Source organism: Henckelia pumila, chromosome 4, assembly GCF_033568475.1.
Source record: "Henckelia pumila isolate YLH828 chromosome 4, ASM3356847v2, whole genome shotgun sequence".
Classification (NCBI taxonomy): Eukaryota; Viridiplantae; Streptophyta; class Magnoliopsida; order Lamiales; family Gesneriaceae; genus Henckelia; species Henckelia pumila.
Genome location: NC_133123.1, coordinates 55,614,292 through 55,635,687, shown reverse-complemented (window position 1 = coordinate 55,635,687; position 21,396 = coordinate 55,614,292). Strand labels below are relative to the sequence as shown.

The window sequence follows — 21,396 nt, the reverse complement described above, 5'->3', positions numbered from 1 at the left end:
TTTCACAAAAATCACAGTCCGAATTTTCTCAAAAGGGATAGAGGAATTTTCGAAAATCCTCTTGAATAATTTGATGCAGTATTTTCGAAAATTCAAGAATGAACTGTATGGAATTTTCGAACACTGCTGCTTGTTTATAGATAATTTCAAGACTAGATTAAGTTATAATTGTATTAGGACTCTAACTCCTTAAAGCCCACAATCCATAACTTAAGCCCAACAAGGCAAGCCCGTTGTTCTAGAAATTAATATAAAATTCATCGTGACTCCGATTGATAAACTGATTTCACCAATGTCCACAGAAACCATTTCTGCATCTTTTAGAGTCAAGATAATTTTTCTGAATCCGAATTCAGTGATTTCCAAAAATGCCCATCCCTATGTAATTTTAGGAAATCCCACTCCCTTTAGTTAAGAAGTCCAACTTCTCTTTCATTAAATTTAACTCTTTAAATTTAACTATTTCTACGGGGTTTTAGTAATCCATTACTTGTGTAACCCTCAATGGTTCAGGGATACAGCTAGCCGTGGGCTCACAACTCCATGTGACTCGGAACAACAATTTCCGACTTACCCATCGAATCATGGTAAGAGCGTCTAGCAACATCGCCCCATGATTCCCTAGGTATCACTGATAGTGCCTGCAAGAACCAGTAGATTTTGGTTAGCGTACAGTACAGTCCCTTCATCCAAATATCCCGATCGAATCAACAGCCATTGGTACATCGAGAGTTGTTCGAGATTCGATAACTATGCAATGCATCTTGAAGATCAAATAGTGACATCGCATGTGCTACTAGAAAACCAAGTAACCTAAATCACATCGAGTACTCTGGCCAGAGATTTGTCACACTAATATCTCCTCACATCGCATAGGATATCCACAATCGCAAGTATGTGGTGAATCCTTGACAACAAAGCATCAACTCCTATATGTGTCGTAACTGTACCCAATCCCGACACCTGATGACCCCAATAGAGTCGGTAAACGAGTCAAAGTACAGTACTAGCATATAAAGTATCAATGACATTTCAAGTAATAAGGACTAATGGTGTACAACCAAAACCGCGGACTTTATCCACTCGATAAGTGATAACCACTTGGAAAGTTTGAATAGAGTAGTTCGATCATTCATCATATGAATATCCATTTGCATGCTTTGAACATCTCCATGTCCATTATCGATGAAACATGGTACTTGGCATCACAAATGCTAGTCTCAATCTCGAGCGATCCTTATCCTTATTAGCGGACGGCTCAATTGACTAGGAACTGTTTAGAATATATAGTGACTATAAGATGTGTTTCATAATAGTGATCTCTCTTTATTCACTATCTCATCTTACTTACACTATAGTATATTCAAGGTCTTTATCAAAACAACAATAGTATATCACAATATAACAATATGAAGAAAGACAAAGATAATGCCATTAATGAATGTAAATTATATTAAACAAAGATTGTTTATACATAGAGTCACAAAAGCCCTTAGCCACAAATTGGCTAACCGGGCACCCACTCTTTCAATCTTCCACTTGCCCTAAAGCCAACTAGTCACACTACGCAATCCCATTGCTTCGTGATGTTTGTCAAACAATGGTCCTGGCAAGGGCTTAGTAAGTGGATCAGCGATATTGTCTATAGAGGCCACTTTCTCGACAGTGATGTCTCCTCTTTCCACAATCTCCCAGATGATGTGGTATTTCCTCATTATGTGTTTGGATCTTTGATGAGACCTTGGTTCCTTTTCCTGAGCAACGGCACCAGTGTTGTCGCAGTACACCGGAACTGGACCAACAGCTTCAGGAATTACGCCCAACTCTTGGACGAAATTCCTCATCCAAATGGCCTCTTTAGCAGCAGCTGATGTTGCAATGTATTCTGCCTCAGTGGTGGAATCCGCTGTTGTGTCTTGCTTGGAACTCTTCCAAGAGACAGCACCGCCATTGAGCATGAATACAAATCCAGAGGTTGACTTTGAGTCATCCACGTCGCTTTGGAAGCTAGAGTCGGTATAGCCTTCCAATTTCAATTCTCTTCCTCCATAAACCATGAATATATTCTTAGTTCTTCTCAAGTACTTAAGAATATCCTTCACGGCTTTCCAATGCATTTGACCGGGGTTGGCCTGATATCTGCTCGTGACACTCAGAGCAAAGGCTACATCCGGTCTGGTAGATATCATCCCATACATAATACTACCTATGGCTGACGCATATGGTATGTGTGTCATTTTCTCTATCTCTTCGTCAGTCTTGGGACACATAGACTTGGATAGAGAAACTTCATGACACATAGGTAGATGTCCTCTTTTGGACTCATCTATAGAAAACCTTTTCAATATGGTGTCGATGGAGGTTGCTTGAGTGAGTCCTATCATTCTCTTAGATCTATCTCTATAGATCTGTATCCCTAGAATATAGGAGGTCTCACCCAAATCCTTCATCGAGAATCTACCTGATAACCATATCTTTGTTGACTGCAACATCCCTACGTCATTCCCAATGAGTAGGATGTCATCAAAATAAAGCACTAAGAACGTCACCACATCCTTAACTACTTTCTTGTACACGCACGGTTCCTCCGGGTTTTTGATGAAACCAAAGTCCTTTATTGTTTCATCAAATTTCTGGTTCCAACTTCTTGATGCTTGTTTGAGACCATAAATTGATCTCTGAAGCTTGCATACCTTATGCTCGCTTTTCATGGATGTGAAACCCTCGGGCTGCATCATATAGATTTCTTCCTTAATGTTTCCATTAAGAAATGCAGTCTTCACATCCATTTGTCATATCTCATAGTCATACCATGCTGCTATGACAATAAGGATTCTTATGGACTTGAACATTGCGACTGGTGAAAAGGTTTCATCATAGTCAACTCCTTGTCTTTGAGTATAACCTTTTGCTACCAATCGTGCCTTGTAGGTAAGTACCATACCATCAGGCCCAAGTTTTCTCTTGTAGATCCATTTACACCCTATTGGAACAATTCCATCGGGAGGATCTACTAAAGACCAAACTTGGTTTGTATGCATCGAGTCTATTTCCGACTGCATAGCTTCAAGCCATAAATTAGAATCCGCATCAGAAATTGCTTCCTTGAAGTTTCTTGGATCACATCCAATTTCAGGTTCACTTTGATCCCCTTCAAGAAGAAGACCATATCGAATAGGAGGTCTAGAAGTCCTCTCGGATCTCCTAGATATAGGCCTGTCAATCAATGGTTCCTGAGGTGTAGGATCATTATTTTGTATCTCGGGTTCTTCTTGAATTTCTTCGAGTTCCATCATCTTGCCTTTCTTATCTAATAAGAACTCCTTCTCCATGAAGGTGGCATTCCTTGAAACAAACACTTTTGTTTCAGTAGGATAATAGAAATAATATCCGATTGAATTCTTTGGATATCCTACAAAATAACATAAGGTGGATCGACTATCCAACTTATCTCCCACTGTCTGCTTCACGTAAGCAGGACATCCCCAAATCCTTAAGTACGAATACTTAGGAGCTTTGCCATTCCATAACTCGTATGAAGTTTTATGTACTGCTTTAGTGTGGACATTGTTCAACAACAATACCGCCGTTTCAAGTGCATAGCCCCAAAACGAAGGTGGGAGCTCAGTAAAATATAAGTCTGAATCATTTGAAAAGTTCAAAGAATTCAAGGCTGAAGTAGAAAACAAACAAGGTAGAAGTATTAAAGCACTTCGATCGGATCGAGGTAGAGAATACTTAAGTACCGAGTTTTTGAGCTATCTAAAATAGAATGGGATTCTCTCTCAGTGAAGCTCATCATAGATCGAACCATGTCCAACAAATTTCGATTGCGACACTCCGAGACACCATTCAGCTGAGGTGTCATAGGAGGAGTCCACTGATAGAGAATCCCATTCTCTTTTAGATAGCTCAAAAACTCGGTACTTAAGTATTCTCCACCTCGATCCGATCGAAGTGCTTTAATACTTCTACCTTGTTTGTTTTCTACTTCAGCCTTGAATTCTTTGAACTTTTCAAATGATTCAGACTTATATTTCATTAAATATAAATACCCATACCTCGAATAATCATCAGTAAAGGTAATGAAGAAGGTGTGACCAAATTTAGTACCGATACTAAATGGTCCGCAAACATCTGTATGGATCAAATCCAACAGATTTTGACTACGCTCAGGCTTTCCTTTGAAAGGAGATTTAGTCATTTTTCCTTTTAGGCAGGACTCACAAGTAGGTAGAGAGTTAATATCAGACATATGAAACATGCCCTCTCCCACTAACTTGTTCATCCTCCTTGAGGAAATATGACCTAGCCTAGCATGCAAAAGGTTTGCCGGGTTTTGACTATCATTTTTCCTTTTATTTGTTGTTATCGGTTTATCAACATAATTAATTGGAACGTCTTTTAATTTTAAGTTATATAGATCGTTTTCAAGTTGTCCATTTCCAATCAAACATTCATTCTTGTAAATATTGCAAATCCCATTTACAAAATTACAAGAAAAACCATCTCTATCAAGCATAGAAACAGAAATAATGTTTTTAACTAAATCTGGCACAAATAAAACATCTCTCAAAAATAACTTAAAATTGTTCTGCAAAATTAAACAAATGTTTCCCATAGCTTTTGGATTCAACTCTGGAACCATTCCCGAGCCTTAACTGGGTCTCACCCATCCTAAGCTTACGACTTCTTGTCATCATCTGCAACCCATTGCAAATGTGAGATCTACATCTGGTATCCAATACCCAAGAAATAGTATTAAGTGAAACATTTATAAAATATATCCTTTGTAGTTCGTAACTACTCGATATACATTCTTTGCAGTTGCGCTTCCAGTAACCGGGTTTCTTGTAGTGATGACAAACTTATTTAGACTTGTCCATCTTTGCATGTAACATTTGGCCTTGAGATCATGGTCCTACCATTTCTCTAGTTCGGCCAACCTTTCCGAAGTTACCTCAGCAGGGGCTGTTTTTCGGAGGAGCCTTTTCTAACACTTAGAAAATCTTTTCCGAACTCAAGACAATCTTAACTTATGGAACCATTCCGTATAGTTTGCGCCAGAAAGTTTGTTTTGTTCGAGAATTGAAACATGTGGATTACGAAGATTCATCATAATGATATACTGAGATGAAACAGACAATAATCGATGATTGTTTAATTAATTTACTAAGATATAAAATATGGCGAAATTTATTTTTTGAATTTCACTCCCACTATTTTAACGATTTCACTACCCTCTAGTGAAAACGGGAAACTGGTTTCCTTAGTGGGAACATGGAGTCCAATTGACAAACTATAGTCCCGAATAATATCAGCCAACCATAATTTTCAAAAGGTAGAGCCCAATTGCTTCCAAAGCAACCCCTATGTTTTTACCTCATGTCCAATAAGGGCCCAATAATATGATGTCGTTTATTATGACATGTCAAGATAACCCATCAATATTAAGTTGTGATGGACGGTCGCCATGTGGATCCCCCAATAATATGAGCCAATCCCATGGGAGTTCACCCAACTTACAACATGTGTCGATCCAATGTACAGCTTTCCGACGAACGGGCCCCCCCAATAATATGAGCCGGACCGTATCCGCGGGTAGCATCTCATACATTGATCGTTGATGGAAGGTAGGAACATTTAAACAATATTTAAATTCCTTTTTATAAATCTTGATATCAATTTTAAATCATATTTAAAATGAGGGATTTTAATTTTTGAAAATTTGTCTCATTATGCAATTTATGTATGCTTGCGGGATTTATACAATTTAGTCTAAACATGCATACATCAATAATATCATATATTATTTAAGGATGATCGATCCCATTATCTAATCGACCCGTGGTTGCCAATCACGAGTCTAAGTCCAATCCTAGGTGATATGCAAGTATGCAATGCAATTCTATTACATTGAGCTTCCAATTTACATTTCTTTGGTCTTCATTGTCTGCTGGGCCCACCTTGTCTTCAAATCTTTGTCTCCCACTAAGTCTCATAAATTTACAATAAATTTCGATGACAAATATGGGATACATTTTTAGGAGTGGGAACGGGCTATAAACCAGGCCCACTTTTTATTACAAATAACAATCATATTGGGCTATAAACCAAGCCCATTAATAAAATCCAACAACAATAAGACAAATGTAAATTACCTAACATACACCTAAAACATTGGTCATGACAATCGATCATCCTCTATCCAATAATTAATTCAATAATTAAATAATTGGATAAACATGCAAAGGCATCATAATTTAAAAGATAAAATCATATTTTATCTTATCCATCCATAAGATCATATCTTATCATCAATTGTACCAAAATAATTAATTTTATAAAATTTAATTTAACGGATAAAATTTATAAATTTTCCAAAAATTTAAATTTATCCAAAAATCAATTTTAAAATTTTCGGACTCGAACAATTCGATCCGATGCCTCGTGAACCAATCAAAAACAATTTTCGATCGGATCAAAAACTAGAATTCCAAAATATTAAAATTTTAATTAAAAAATTAAAAATTAATTTTTCCGGGCTGCCCGGGAAAATCCCGGGCAGCCCGCGCCCCACAAGGGGGCCCGGGCAGGGCAGCCCGTCGCTGCCCCTGGGCAGCGATGCTCGCTGCCCGATTTGCCCATTAAATTTTAATTTTAAAAATTTGTTTTGTTTCAAAAACCGAGGCTAAAAATTTTTTGTACAATCGATCAATTTAATCGTTTGATCTAAGCAACCTGGCTCTGATACCACTGTTGGAAAACGTGTTCAGATCAATCAAGAATTGATACCCGGTGCAGCAGAAGTTTAAAAATTTTATTTTATTATATGGAACGATTCCATATCAAGGGTATCAAAACTTTTACGATTAAATATGTGTAAGTAAAACAAATAATCACAATTAAATATTTTACCTTAAAATCTCGAAACGAGATTATGGACACCAACAGAACATAATCTGCTCTTCTTGTAAATCCCGGGAACCGATGGCGTCACGATCAATCACCGGAATTAGGTCCACGAAAGAAAAACAAAAACCCTCTGATTGACTGCACTAGAAATCAATCAGAAGTTTTACGTAGAGAATAAACAGATTTGATCTGTTAATTCGGATTGCAATTTTTCACAAAAATCACAGTTCGAATTTTCTCAAAAGGGACAGAGGAATTTTCGAAAATCCTCTTGAATAATTTGATGCAGTATTTTCGAAAATTCAAGAATGAACTGTATGGAATTTTCAAACACTTCTGCCTATTTATAGATAATTTCTAGACTAGATTAAGTTATAATTGTATTAGGACTCTAACTCCTTAAAGCCCACAATCCATAACTTAAGCCCAACAAGGCAAGCCCATTGTTCTAGAAATTAATATAAAATTCATCGTGACTCCGATTGATAAACTGATTTCACCAATGTCCACAGAAACCATTTCTGCATCTTTTAGAGTCAAGATAATTTTTCTGAATCCGAATTCAGTGATTTCCAAAAATGCCCATCCCTATGTAATTTTAGGAAATCCCACTCCCTTTAGTTAAGAAGTCCAACTTCTCTTTCATTAAATTTAACTCTTTAAATTTAACTATCTCTACGGGGTTTTAGTAATTCATTACTTGTGTAACCCTCAATGGTTCAGGGATACAGCTAGCCGTGGGCTCACAACTCCTTGTGACTCGGAACAACAATTTCCGACTTACCCATCGAATCATGGTAAGAGCGTCTAGCAACATTGCCCCATGATTCCCTAGGTATCACTGATAGTGCCTGCAAGAACCATTAGATTTTGGTTAGCGTACAGTACAGTCCCTTCATCCAAATATCCTGATCGAATCAACAACCATTGGTACATCGAGAGTTGTTCGAGATTCGCTAACTATGCAATGCATCTTGAAGATCAAATAGTGACATCGCATGTGCTACTAGGAAACCAAGTAACCTAAATCACATCGAGTACTCTGGCCAGAGATTTGTCACATTAATATCTCCTCAGATCGCATAGGATATCCACACTCGCAAGTATGTGGTGAATCCTTGACAACAAAGCATCGACTCCTATATGTGTCGTAACTGTACTCAATCCCGACACCTGATGACCCCAATAGAGTCGGTAAACGAGTCAAAGTACAGTACTAGCATATAAAGTCTCAATGATGTTTCAAGTAATAAGGACTAATGGTGTACAACCAAAACCGCGGACTTTATCCACTCGATAAGTGATAACCACTTGGAAATTCCGAATAGGGTAGTTCGATCATTCATCATATGAATATCCATTTGCATGCTTTGAACATCTTCATGTCCATTACCAATGAAACATGGTACTTGGCATCACAAATGCTAGTCTCAATCTCGAGCGATCTTTATCCTTATTAGCGGACGGCTCAATTGACTAGGAACTGTTTAGAATATACAGTGACTATAAGATGTGTTTCATAATAATGATCTCTCTTTATTCACTATCTCATCTTACTTACACTATAGTATATTCAAGGTCTTTATCAAAACAACAATAGTATATCACAATATAACAATATGAAGAAAGACAAAGATAATGCCATTAATGAATGTAAATTATATTAAACAAAGATTGTTTATACATAGAGTCACAAAAGCCCTTAGCCACAAGTTGGCTAATCGGGCACCCACTCTTTCAGGAAGGCTACTCAGTCTAGGGTTTTTTGTAACAGTCACGACGTGGTATGAATTTGGTATGGATATCAAGCATGATATCAATGAGTTAGATATCATCGGGCACTTGTCAGCGATATTCGTTTAAGTTTCTGTTAGTATAACTGTAAGGCCCAAAAATATTAAATTATTAATTATGGGATTTGAGAATTAAATTTCATATTATGGGCTAATATTGATTTGAGAAGTTATGGAAATGATAGATTTAATTTTCGAGCCGAAAATATTTAATTTGAGAATTTTCGGAGTTTGAGAATTAAATTCCGAGAATTCTTAAATTAAAAGAATAAATATTTGATTTGAATATTTATGGGATTTAAGATTAAATTTCATGTTTCGGGAATTAATATGATTATTTCGAAGATGAAACCCGATCAGAGACTGATTTGCAAATATCGAAGTTGAAGGGCTGAAATGCAAAAGGTCGGGATTATTTGATTAATCCGAATTTATTTAATTTTAATCCGGATATATTTAATTTGGGAATATTTAGAGTTTTTATTTTAATTCTAATATTTTTAAATTATTTTGGATTGAAATTGAATTCAAATGAAGGCCGAGGACTGAATTGCAATTAATGAAGACTTGAGGGACTAAATTGAAATTATGCAATACATATCTGATTTTATCTTAATTGTATCAGATTGGACGTGTATTTACATGAAGAATCAGAAAATCTGAAGTATGGGTTGAGACATTTTCTTTTCCTTTGAATTCTTGATTTTCAAAACGCCGTAACTTTTGATCCGATCGTCCGATTTTGATTCCGAAAAGAGTTATGGAATCCTTACGACAAGAGCTTCGATTTTAATTTAGTTTTTATTTATTTCGGCATACTTTGAAGATCGAAATATTTCAGAGATCAGATTATGAGTTTATGTTTGTATTTTTGAGTTCGTATGCCGTTCGATATCGAAGCCGGATTGAAAATGAATTAAGGAATGAACTTGTTATGATGTCCAGCTTGTATTTGATATACTTAGATGCTGTTATGAGGATTAGACTGATGTGTTACTGATTTGAATACACGTTTGAGTTGTACTGAAGATGAAAATGAATTCGATATTTTGTCGGTTACCGATTTTTAATCGCTACGCCGTCGATTCGTGTTTTGAGACTAGTTTGATAGCTGATTATTGAGATGAGATGTTCTTTGAAATGTTATCGATGATATAGCATTTTTATTCCTCGATTTCAGTCAAGTTTTGAAGACTAACGGCTCAAGACTCCGAATTCGAATTGAAAAAGAAGAAGTGAGGTTTGAAATGAATTTGATTGAAGATGTGTTGATGATTTTGACTCGATTCTAAAATGATTGAATAGAATGAAGATTGATATGAATGTTTTGATGCTATGTTTCAGATTTGAAGCGTTCAAAACAGAAGAAATACGAAGGTATAATGAGGACATCGAGAGTCAGGAATTTTGAAACTCAAGAACGATTCTTCATGAGTTCTTCCGCCAAAATCACATACGTATTTATTGTTTTGATTTGATTTTGATATTGTCGATCCATCTCAGGTAGTGGATCTTTGATTTTGAGTCGATGTGATTATGATACGAGAATGATACGAATTGATTCTATGCCGAGGCCGGAGGATGACCTTATTTTTGAATCCGGAATGATTTCGATAGATGAATATTCATGTCAAGATCGGATACGAATCTTGATGGCAACGAAGAAGTATGAATCAATTCTCGATCGATCGAAAGAAGCGTTATTTACTCTATTTGTTGAGTCCAGTTGAGTAGAGTCATTATGATTTATTTAATGCTTTATATGTTGCTTATACTGAGATGATTTCTTACCGGAGTTTATCCGGCTGTTGTTTTGTTTTGTATGTGTGAATTGCAACAGATGGGGGCAGGAGCTAGTCTGAGATGACGTGGATAGCTCGGGAGCGAGATATAGCAAGTGTGGACTCGGGTTTAAGCAGAAGAATGGTAGTTAGATAGCATTGAATTTGACATGAAACTTTGTTTTTTTAGAAGCTCACTTTTGAGACTTGGTGTAGCTTGTAGTTTCATGTTTTTTATGCTATTCGTTTGATGTAATAATCGCATGGATTGATGCTTGAGACTTCATATGTTTATATATGCAAGTTCTAGAATTGAAAAACCATGTTTTGAGTTGGTTTTGCATGATTTTGGGATTGGATTTTCAGCTTTGAAAGAAAAATAATTTCTGCTATTTTTCTGGGCAAAGAGGCCGCTAGATCGGTTGAATCTTACCGATCTAGCGAGGCCTGATTTTTACAAAACAGAGAAGCTGGAAAATGTGCCCGCTAGATCGGTAAGATCTTACCGATCTAGCCGAGCACTATTTACAAAAAAAAAAAAAAATAGTTTCTTGGTTTTTAATATTTCTAATTGTTTGATTAATTGTTTTATTAATCATTAATTGCCCTAAAATGAGATTAGCAACCCGAGGTCCCCACAACAGGTGGTATCAGAGCATAAGTTCTTGGACTGAGATAGAAGCTGAGCGAGGGAGATTGAGTCACATGCATTTATAGTATTGCATGATTATGCATTACTCGATTTGATGATTTGATGATTTGATAAATTGCATGTGAGCATGATCTTTCTTTGAAATTCAACTGCCTGATTTATTGATTTGTAAATAGTTGAATTTTATTATTGATGTTATTATATGATGCTTCGGGTGATGTAAGCACCCAGAATTGAATAGAACAGTATTCTTTGGGTGACGTAAGCACCCCAGACTGAACAGAATTCTATGGCCAGACTGAACAGAACTGTATTGCTCAGTTGAATTAGGTATCTCCGATTGAACAGATTAGTATATCAGCGAATGAATAGATGTTCTTGCAGGTAAAAGTTGGTTTGCAGAGCTGGATCAGTTGTGCAAATCTTTTGAATATACAGATGTTGTTGCATTAGATCGATTATATACCAACTTCAAGACCTAGCAACCAGCTGATAGCTTGTGACGAAGAAATTTTGGACAGAATAGAGGTATATTGATTGTTGGTAAGTGCATAGAACAAAATTTTGTTTATAGTTCTTTGCCACAACAGATAGAAATGAAAGATAAATATACCCTCTAGAAGCTGAATATTTTGAATTTTGAGGAATGCCTTATTAGAATTTTCAAGCCTATTACGATTCCTTGAATTGTAAATAATGAAAAGCTCAAGATTGAGTGAATTATTTAATGACTTGAATTCGAAGAATATGTTTGATTAACTGTTGACGATTGACATATTTTATGAAAGACATAGCCCTGTCTAAGAGAATTGAAGCTGAATGATGAGTTAGGAGAATGAAATTGTAGACATGCAAGAGTATGTGAGATACACACAACTTTATCTACAATTTTTATTCCAGAACAGATATGAAGTGAATAATATGAAAGTATTTCTTTAACTCTAGTAGACCGATATAGATGTGTTTGGGTCTGAAGGCAGAGTATGTCAGAGATTACTACACTCATTGTAGAGGGAGTTATTCGAACAAGTAGTGTAAAGATATGTCAAGCAGATGTGATAGATTATATTTGAAGCAAAACATATTTTGAGAGAAGATTTGAATGAAGAACAGTTCCAAAAATATACAGAGTATTAGAATGAAAATGAACCTGAGAATGAAATTGCAGGTAACAGATTTATTTTGTGTTAACCTGTTATTTTATTGGTGTAAGAGATATATGATAGCGAAAAGCTTATTATATGATGACCTTTGTATCAGAAAAGAGAATTTGTGAATTGAACTGAAGAATGGAACTACTGAATTGATGAAATGAGACTGAACATGATTTTTATTCGAAGAAATGAAACTGAATATGATTTCGTTCATATTTGAGATATCTGTTTAGATTGCATGATAGATGATGATGCAATAACCTATTACAGATTATTAGAAAATTTATGATAAGAAATGATTGAATTAGATCAGCCAGAACATAATGTGCATATGAATATGATGATATGATATAGAATCTCGAATTAAGATTCTGTGATTTCGGTTTGATATATGATGTTGATTATAGAAATATTCCGAAATCAGTATATTCGATGCAATAGATATGTTCAAAATCTAAATCAGCATTGATAGATATGCCAATGAATAGAGATGACAGATATATTCCAGTAAGATTTCGACTTTAGTTTAAGTTGTGAATTGGAATTTTATAGCGACTTTATGAATTGATGAAATAAATGCTGCTTTTGAAGTATAGAAGATATATGATGATATGAAAATCAGTTACAGATGTGTCTTTTCTTTGATTATGCTGAATCGAATACATCAATTGGACATATAATTCTTGAAATGTTTGATTTCGAGTGGCTCTCCTTGTTTTGTTCATAGAGCCTGAGTGATTCACTCATTTTGAGTTATGTGATGCAAGTGAGTTGTTTTCACTTTGCAGAGTTTGTTACCCAGAAGATTTGATTTTTGGATGACCTTGATTGAGAGATTTTCTCAATCTTGATTTATTTCTTTTGATTTTGAGAATTATTGATCCTTTGATGATATTTCAGCGTATTTTAAGATTGTTGGCTCGTAACTGATAGAAGAATTTGAATATGATCCATGATTTTTGAGTTAGAGGATATGAATTGTCGGTATTTGGAGATAGAAATGAGGAATGAAATAGGCATCCGATGAATTGATTCCAGATTTCTGTGTATTCTGGTTTGAATATTCAGACGAATATATCACCAATCAGAATGATTTTCGATTGGACGTAAGCCAGAACTGTTCAGAAGATGAAAGAAACAAAGAAAGTAAACTGAAGCGACGAGAATTCAGTAAAGAATGCCAGACTGAGATATGAATTGAAGCTTCAGATCAGAATGAATGAATTCTATTATGATTGATTATCTGATTGTCCTTGATATTTCCGAAAAGAAATATCAGCTTTTGCAGAAAATGCCCAACAATGAATTTAAGATTCATCCAATAATTGTTTTATCAAAAGATAAAGCAAATAGAGGTAACAAAATTAGTACGTTTTCGAAGTTAAACGTACAGAGAGTTTCTGATGAAGTTGAAAATCATTGACTAGATTAGTTCAGTGACAGTTTAGAAACTCCAGAATTGTTATGAGATCATGATTTGAAAGAGTATTTTATGAAACTACCAAGATGAAGCAGTTTATATGATGTAAACAGGTGGTAGTTATGAACAGATTGATCGAAATTACTGTATACAATGATATGTCTGTATGATCAAATCACTGAATTGTGATTAGATTCGTTGCAAGATGAACAGTAAGCCAAGAAATAATGTTTCAGATTGAAACATTGGGTTTACTATTAAATTGTAATACAGATGATCAGAAGACTTTGAGTACTTTTTGAGGTAAAGGTACAACATATTATCCTTGAATTGGAAGAATAGTGAGAGAAGATGAATCGAATTTTGATAATGAACGTTACCTGACATGATATCGATTATCAACAACTTTGAGTACTTTGAAATCTCAGCATATTATTCTATGATTAATGAATAGTCCGAATAGAGTAATCCGATTTTGCAGAATACACTGTATGAGATGTGAATAACAGCTATCTATTCAGATATGTGAAGAAGATATAGATATGATGAAATTACAGGAAGGATTAAAATCTATTGTCAGGATTAAGACTTTAGATTTATTCGACAGAATGTGGCATCGATTGATTGACTGATGTTCTGAGAGTTGGTTATATGTGATTGCATTATACCATTCTTCGATTGATGGATTATCTGAGTTGATTTTCCAGATGTTGAGAATATTCTCAAAACTTTAATACCTGATTCGATATTACTTGACTTGATGTGTTGCCACTTGATGATTATAATTCCTGTAACAGCTATTGAGTCGATTTTGAGATAATGCTATGATGATATGATGAAAAGAAATCCGATTTCTTTGTGTTGAAATGATACTACCGAAGTATATGACATCAGATCAGACATGATTTGTCGATATCAGATCAGATTTGATTTGAGACACACAAAGATTTTGAAGATGAATCTGTACGAAATGAAAACAGAGAAGAAGAAACAGAATTAGTAATTGAATGATAGATATAACTTTTGAAGCTGAAACTGATTACTTAAGCGGAAAAATTATTCTTGAAACATCATTCAATTCAGAATAGAGAAAGAGCAGAGTTGAAATTACAGATTCATAATATGAAGTTGAATACTGATCTTGAAGCAATGAACAGAATGACAGTGTAGACTTGATATATGTTCTATGCAGAGCATGGAATAATATAAAGAAAGAAACAAGTCAACACAAAAAGCTGAAATTCATTGAATGAGATGTCCGACAGAATTGATGATTTGATTGAAATATTTATTCTTTTCAGCTCGATACAATGGGTCCGAATTGTTCCATGTGAATAAGAGAAGGAAGTATCAGAAGATTCTTCCTATTTACTTTAATTAGATGAGATAGATTTCGAAAATATTCGGAGTTAAGTCGATTAGTCGACAAATCTTTGATTGAAGAAAGAAACAACTCAGAACGAATTCTTTTCAATGACTGAAAGTACAACTGAATAGATACCAAATACAAGAGAATAGAATGCAGATTCGAAGAAAGAATCTGAGAAGAGATGAAGGATGAGATACGAAGTTCAGAGCTATATGATTGAAGTGCTAATAACTTCAGATAATTATTCAGTCTATCAGATTGAATAGTTCGATTGAATGTGATTTCGAGAACGAAATCATTTCTTAGAGGGGAGGAATTGTAAGGCCCAAAAATATTAAATTATTAATTATGGGATTTGAGAATTAAATTCCATATTATGGGTTAATATTGATTTGAGAAGTTATGGAAATGATATATTTAATTTTCGAGCCAAAAATATTTAATTTGAGAATTTACGGAGTTTGAGAATTAAATTCCGAGAATTCTTAAATTAAAAGAATAAATATTCGATTTGAATATTTATGGGATTTAAGATTAAATTTCATGTTTCGGGAATTAATATGATTATTTCGAAGATGAAACCCGATCAGAGACTGATTTGCAAATATCGAAGTTGAAGGGCTGAAATGCAAAAGGACGGGATTATTTGATTAATCCGAATTTATTTAATTTTAATCCGGGTATATTTAATTTGGAAATATTTAGAGTTTCGATTTTAATTCTAATATTCTTAAATTATTTTGGATTGAAATTGAATTCGAATGAAGGCCAAGGATTGAATTGCAATTAATGAAGACTTGAGGAACTAAATTGCAATTATGCAATACATATCTGATTTTATCTTAATTATATCAGATTGGATACGTGTATTCACATGAAGAATCATAAAATCTGAAGCAGGGGCCGAGACATTTTCTTTTCCTTTGAATTCTTGATTTTCAAAACGCCGTAACTTTTGATCCGATCGTCCGATTTTGATTCCAAAAAGAGTTCTGGAATCCTTATGACAAGAGCTTCGATTTTATGTAAGTTTTTATTTATTTCGGCATACTTTGAAGATCAAAATATTGCAGAGATCAGATTATGAGTTTATGTTTGTATTCTTGAGTTCGTATGCCGTTCGATATCGAAGCCGGATTGAAAATGAATTAAGGAATGAACTTGTTATGATGTCCATCTTGTATTTGATATACTTAGATGCTGTTATGAGGATTAGACTAATGTGTTACTGATTTGAATACACGTTTGAGTTGTATTGAAGATGAAAATGAATTCGATATTTCGTCGGTTACCGATTTTTAATCGCTACGCCGTCGATTCGTGTTTTGAGACTAGTTTGATAGCTGATTATTGAGATGAGATGTTCTTTGAAATGTTATCGATGATATAGCATTTTTATTCCTCGATTTCAGTCAAGTTTTGAAGACTAACGGCTCAAGACTCCGAATTCGAATTGAAGAAGAAGAAGTGAGGTTTGAAATGAATTTGATTGAAGATGTGTTGATGATTTTGACTCGATTCTGAAATGATTGAATAGAATGAAGATTGATATGAATGTTTTGATGCTATGTTTAAGATTTGAAGCGTTCAAAACAGAAGAAATACGAAGGTATAATGAGGACATCGAGAGTCAGGAATTTTGAAACTCAAGAACGATTCTTCTTGAGTTCTTCCGCCAAAATCACATACGTATTTATTGTTTTGATTTGATTTTGATGTTGTCGATCCATCTCAGATAGTGGATCTTTGATTTTGAGTCGATGTGATTATGATACGAGAATGATACGAATTGATTCTATGCCGAGGTCGGAGGATGACCTTATTTTCGAATCCGGAATGATTTCGATAGATGAATATTCATGTCAAGATCGGATACGAATCTTGATGGCAACGAAGAAGTATGAATCAATTCTCGATCGATCGAAAGAAGCGTTATTTACTCTATTTGTTGAGTCGAGTTGAATAGAGTCATTATGATTTATTTAATGATTTATATGTTGCTTATACTGAGATGATTTCTTACCGGAGTTTATCCGGCTGTTGTTTTGTTTTGTATGTGTGCATTGCAACAGATGGGGGCAGGAGCTAGTCTGAGATGACGTGGATAGCTCGGGAGCGAGATATAGCAAGTGTGAACTCGGGTTTAAGTAGAAGAATGGTAGTTAGATAGCATTGAATTTGACATGAAACTTTGTTTTTTTAGAAGCTCACTTTTGAGACTTGATGTAGCTTGTAGTTTCATGTTTTTTATGCTATTCGTTTGATGTAATAATCGCATGGATTGATGCTTGAGACTTCATATGTTTATATATGCAAGTTCTAGAATTGAAAAACCATGTTTTGAGTTGGTTTTGCATGATTTTGGGATTGGATTTTCAGCTTTGAAAGAAAAATAATTTTTGCTGTTTTTCTGGGCAAAGAGGCCGCTAGATCGGTTGAATCTTACCGATCTAGCGAGGCCTGATTTTTACAAAACAGAGAAGCTGGAAAATGTGCCCGCTAGATCGGTAAGATCTTACCGATCTAGCCGAGCACTATTTACAAAAAAAAAAAAAAAAAAATTAGTTTCTTGGTTTTTAATATTTCTAATTGTTTGATTAATTGTTTTATTAATCATTAATTGCCCTAAAATGAGATTAGCAACCCGAGGTCCCCACAATAACCAGTCTTGGAGGGATTTCCTTGAAGATTGTGTACTCTGCGCAAATAGGTTTGAACTTTTAGATACTGCTAGACTAGTGGATCTAGTAGGTAGTTGGATTTTCTGCCAGCGTTAGTGCGGAGAATTGATCATTTCTTCAGGGATGAAGAACAATATTTTCCCAATGGGATGGAAATAATCTAAATTGATAAATCGCCGAATTTCTTGGGTTTAGTTCGCCTTGATGTATGACTCAAGTGGACAAGGTAGTTATCAGTAGTTCTAGTAGGGCGCGAGATTGTGCCAATAGTCTACTAATAACTATTGTCTGGCTATCGAGTATAGGTGTGCTGAAACCAGAGCGATTTGGGTATTCCAAGTGTTTGGGAAGAGTATGCTTGTGGCGATTGGGTCAAGATTATTGATCGAGCCATGTAAGTGTTGATAATCAGTAGTTTCCTGAATTGATTATCACTGATAAGTCATAGTAGATCTATGAGGTCGATGTTTAGAGCCACTCTGTAACACCCGAAAATTTTAAAACGTAAATCCGCATGCATAATTAGGAGAAAATTTATTTTTAATTAAGGATTAAATGTATTTATGTGATATTATGTTATTTATATGCATGATTTAATTTATTCTAGCATTTAACCCATAATTATGGAAATTCTAGATTTTAAGGAATTTATTATTTTGATCGCGTAGACGGGACCGCGGACGGACGAGATACCAAAATTCTTAGCCAAAAATATTTTATGAGTTTTATGAGCCTTAAAATATTATTTTAAGGTATTTTGTCAAGAAAATTTTAGTATTTAATTATATATTTATTTAAGGGTTGATTTTTAGCCAAAATTAGTCACTTTATTGACTTTTATTAATTTTTAAAATTTGCCTAAAATATTATTTCGGGATTTTGATTTTTATTATCAGAATAATATGTTATGTTGAGATTTAAATATTATATTTTATGCATGATTTTATCTTAAATTAGTTATTATCTTAATTAAATTCTAATTAACCAAAAATCTATCCTATCTACCCTAAACTCACGTCTCCCTCTCCCTTAGCCGCCACCAACCTTTCTCCATCACCATCTTCACGCCCCATAGCAGATATCAGCCTCCATAGCCGATCTTTCAAATATTTATCGAGTTTTTGGTCCGTTCGTCGTCCCGAAGCCTCGTAGACGCATCAATTATCGTCCTAGAATTATCAAGGCATGTCTAAAACTTTTATTTGGCCATCATATAAGCTATTACTCTTGCATGATGTGTTTTATTTCAGATTTTTCATGGAAACTTTGAGTTTATGCATGTATGCCTTGTATTGATGCATGTTCTTAATTGATTGGTCATGACTCACGTTTTTGCCAAGCATGGTATGGTCTAGAGGCTGGGGCTCGGTCAAGGGGTGTCCTTGGGTGCCTTAGGGTCGAGTGGTTTGAGTCAAGGTTGGTCTGAACCGTAACAATATCTTCTGGTTGCATAGAAGGTCGCAGTTTGAGCAGTTTTGGGAGAATGGTTCGTGTGCACTGTATAGGACGGGTTTGAGGGTGATTCCAATTGGGTTAGAACCCCAAGACATAGAGGAAGTTATCTCAGGTAGTTCTCTAGCCAGTGATTGTAACGCCTGGAATTATTTAATTTTAATCCGAGAATAATTAATTTGGGAATATTTGGAGTTTTGATTTAAATTCTAATATTCTTAAATTGATTAGGATTGAAATTGAATGAAATAGGAAGTTGAGGACCAAATTGCAATTTTTGAATAGTTGAGGGGCTAAAGTGCAATTATTATTGAAGTTATCAGAATTTGAAAGTGAATACTCAGCATACACGTGTGATATAACACATATTTCATCAGATTTTCAGAGGCAAGAACCGTGTGGCAAGAACAAAGAACTCCTACCATTTTCTTCATCTTCAAATTGAGATATCTTTTGATTCGGGTATCCTATTTCGATTCCGAAAGATGTTCTGGAATCCTTGAAACGAGACCTTCGAATTGATGTAAGTTTTCTCTTAGTTCATCAGGGTTTGAGAATTCGAAAATGGTAGTTATCAGATTTGTGTTGTGAGTTGAGGTTGATGAGCTTCTAAACTTGTTTTATTGAAGTTGAGTTGAGGAATGATTGTTGTATCATGTTCTTATAATTTCCAAGCTAGTATTCGATGTATATGCTTGCTGATATGTTGAGGATTATGCTGGTTTTGAATCCTATACGGCTGATATGAATGTTAGAATGGTTACGGTTGAGTTTTGATTGTCGAGTTTATACCGATATGCCGTCGAACTTTTGATTTGAAGTGTTTTGCTATCTTGTGCTTGAACTGTTATTGAGCTGAGTCTTAGCTGATGATTCCTTGGTTGTATGCTATGATTTCAGTGTATAAATAGGACACATCGAGCTTGAGAACGTCGACTTCAAACCGGTAGAGAATCGAAGCAAGGTTTGAAGCTATTCTACAATAGAGTTGTATGGTTTTGAGCAGATTTTGGGTTAAGGCTTATATTAGTTTATTGTACAGATTTGGACAGTTTGAAGACACCATAACCCTCACATTTGAAAGGTAAAAGTGGACTACTACTTGAATGGGATTATAACTCGAGATGGTTTGTATCGAGTTCCCTAAATCACATACTTATTTGCTTAATTGCTTTTCTATGCTCTTCTATGATTTATTGAATGAGTATTAGATGTTAATGAATTCTCTTGTGATGATATATATTGCATTCATCTTGAAAGACTTATTCTTTGATTTTAAAATGAACGGAAACGTTCGAATAGACGATTTGAGGGATTATATATGTATGGCCTGGGTGGTTGACGTAGCCTAGCGTCTGAAATGCATATGTAGTGGCTTCAAAGTCTAGAGAAGCAAGATAAGTAGCCCCACCTCGATTGGGAGAGTCGGTGGTTAGCTATGATATCTTCTTCTCGGGATCCCAACCGACGAGATAATAGATGAACCTTGTTTTAAAACATGCATTGCCTTTATTTATATCATGAGCTTGATATATGTTTTATATGCATGTTTAGTTGCTTTTACTGGAAAATGTATTTCTCACCGGAGTTATCCGGCTATTGTTGTCTTGTATGTGTCATGGCAATAGGCGGGAGTGGAACCGGGAAAAAGCGAACTTGAAGGACAAGGGATGAGAAGAATAGCGTGATGATCCGAGTATAGATGATTGTGAGTTGTCTATGTTAGAGTTGAGTTCAAAGACATGATCATGTTATAGCTACTTGTTTCAAGACTTGTTGGTGATCTAATTGTTGTCTTGTTGATGTATATAGGATTGGAAATGATGTTGTAATCCTTTAGACAACATGATGTAGCTTAAACTTTATTGAATAACAATGCTTCTTGCATGTTTTGAGAGCCTTGATTATTATGATTGTAAGGTCTTGTTATGATCTAGTTCCATCTATTGTATAGCATGTTTGAATGCATGTTAGTGGTTAACATTGTTTAGATCATGTTCTAGCTAAAACTAGATGAAAATAGATGGAAGAACTCGATTATGACAGCAACCATGTCTGATCTTTTTCTTCTGGAATTGTGCTCGCTCGATCGGGCAATTCCTGCCGATCGAGCGAGGCTATTATTTTCTGAACAGAAACATGAGCAATTATACTCGCTCGATCGGTAGGAGATGACCGA

The 21,396-nt window shown here is 35.0% G+C and overlaps 1 long non-coding RNA gene across 1 annotated transcript; it reads left to right on the top strand.

Annotated features, from left to right (window-relative positions):
• The first annotated feature begins 20,115 nt into the window (after positions 1-20,115).
• LOC140859879 (uncharacterized) lies at positions 20,116-20,950 on the top strand. Its single transcript, XR_012143554.1, has 3 exons — positions 20,116-20,181; positions 20,260-20,301; positions 20,846-20,950. It is a non-coding gene; the product is annotated as an uncharacterized lncRNA (long non-coding RNA).
• Positions 20,951-21,396: the final 446 nt, after the last annotated feature.